Source organism: Trachemys scripta, chromosome 14, assembly GCF_013100865.1.
Source record: "Trachemys scripta elegans isolate TJP31775 chromosome 14, CAS_Tse_1.0, whole genome shotgun sequence".
Taxonomy (NCBI): domain Eukaryota; kingdom Metazoa; phylum Chordata; order Testudines; family Emydidae; genus Trachemys; species Trachemys scripta.
Window position 1 is genome coordinate 8,288,511 of NC_048311.1, and position 2,476 is coordinate 8,290,986.

A 2,476-nucleotide genomic window follows, 5' to 3' on the forward strand; every position below is an offset into this window, starting at 1 on the left:
GGCGCGACAATAGAGGTAGGAGACCTTTTGAAATCTCTATTGGGGTGTCAGAGGAGGACTGTCCGTGGGGCTGTCAGTCCCTGTTGAGCTCACGCCATCCAAACTTATTGACTGTACAGCAAGATCAGATGCAGAGTGGTTCTGGGGAATTGTTTTGCTGCCCCCAATAAGGTAGTTGTATGCGGTTCTGGGGAACTGTTAGTTTGGCTGCCCCCCTATGCATAAGGGAGATGCATTAGGTATGCACCGGTGCTGAGCGGTTTTTACCGCCTTAAGAGGGGTTGTTACCGCCTCATAGTGTATTGAGTCCAGACATAAGGTACAGATGCATCGTGGTATTTAGAAATAGAGGCCTCGGTGTGTGTGTGTGTACACCAATGTGAATGAAAGTTACCGGAAGACGCCCAGAGTATTCTGCGAAGTCTTTTGGCTCATGACCAGAACTACTCTAATGCAAGCCCGGTAACTAGAGGATCTTTAGAAGATCCGACCCATGGTGGGCTAACTCAGCCTGGCATCGTCCGGCGAGAAAGCTACCTGGGTCTACGAGTGTGTGAACGCATCTTCCCTCCCCTTTCCTCTCTGTTTGAGCCACTGACAGTCTGATCATTTCACTGGATGCAAAGAGAGTGAGCGGTGTTGTCTCTCTGAGACTAGCCGGCGCTCTTTGCTGAAGGGAGGTTTAGGAGGGTCGTGGCCATCCTCGTTAGTCTCTCCTGTGTGAGTACCCTGTAGGGAGAGATCCTTAGTTTATGTGCCACTAGAGCGGACAGGGTATCCTCCCTCCCTGTGTGTGTGTGTGTGTGTGTGTGATTGGAAAATGGGTGGGGGACAGTCTAAGTATTCCCTCTCACCCCCTAAGGGTACCCCAGCTTATTTCATGTACGTACATTATGGTCCTAAAACCTGCAGGTATTTAGAGAATTGGAATCATTACACGCGTGAAAATCCATCTAAACAATGCCCACTAGAAGGTACCTTCAATCTAGATAAGATCATACATCTCAGAGGAGCTTTTAATCACCAAAAAGCCTCTGACACACAATGGGAGCAATTTGTCTATTGAGGAAAGGAATGGGTTAATTTGAAATTCAGCTTGGTCCAGAGATAAAGAGAAAGTTGATCTGCGTTCAAGGTCAAGAATCAATGCAGACCAGGGTAAGTACAAAGAAAAACTGCTTTCGGCCCCAGCTGGCTGTGAAAAAAATATAGACATAGTGAAACCAAAGGCAATACAAGTTACAGTGCTGAGATTACATTTGCAAAGCTTAACTGTCCAGTGAGATCCAATAGTCTGCCTTTGCGACCCTGGAGCCGGCGTGGTTTGGGGATGCTGAAGAAGCCACAGGCACCCGGCCTGGACTGGAATCACTGAAAAGACGCGCCAGGAGACCCCAGGGCGTAAAAGAACTGCCCTCCCAAGAGAGGAAGCAAGTTGGAGATTGCATAGCTCCTTCTCTGAACGTTATACACAGACGTGGCCAGTCTGGATGTACGTGTGTGAGTATGAAAGTGTGCCTACTCTCAGCCGCAGTAAGTCTGAGAACCAGAGAGGGGTTTAGCATTCCTCTCTCCACCCCAGTTGACCGGGAAGGGTGTCAGGTGGATCTACCTCAGTCGTAGCAAGACTGGGCAATAGGGAAGTTGGAGAAAAGGGAAGAGTTGTGTACTTGATAACTAGAATTGAGCAATTAAGAGCATAGATCATGAACCAGGCAGCAACTCAAACCTACGCCCAGGGCAAGTTGCAAGCCTTGAGACAGGACTTCCAGGCAGAAAAGGAAGCACTGGCTAAGCAAGTACCGGTCCTTCAGGGACTTGTCAAAATTTGATTATTTGTGCTCAGTATATGCTGTAAGAGCAGTGTGTTTGCCACAAGAGAAAATTGAATAGTTAAACACCAATGGGCCATGCGTTTTGCCCAGGTGGCAAGCCTCACGAGGGAGGACTCGGGTAGCCTTGTGAGTAAGAATGTTTAATGGAAGAGACCAGGAAGGGTGGGGGCTAGTTGAGAATCCCACCCTCCTAGCTAAATTGGTAGTGAAAAAAGCCAGTGCCCATGGAAGGGACGGTTCATCGAGAAAAACAGGATCAGGCCCAAGCGGGCAGGAAACAGAGAGATTGGAAAACAGGTTGGAAATTGATGTGGCTAATGTTGTGGAAATTGAATTGTGGAGAGGATGTGCATTTTCCCCAGAACATGTGCAGTATATATTGTAGCAGAGGTAAAAGAAATGCAAACCTACCAATATAGGTTGTGTTGTCTCTTTCAGATCACTGTGTGTTTGAAAGCAGGAGTTAGAAGTAAAAGGCAATCAAAAGTTTGGGAAAGTTAATTGTGTCCTTTTTTTAAGTAAGAATCTTTAAGCTATGGATAGCTTTGGATCTGGAAGCAAGCCAGAAAGCATCTGTATTAATGCAATTATCTAACTGATAAGGTAGAAGCTACTGAAACCGGGGCTGCTTATGAAACAAA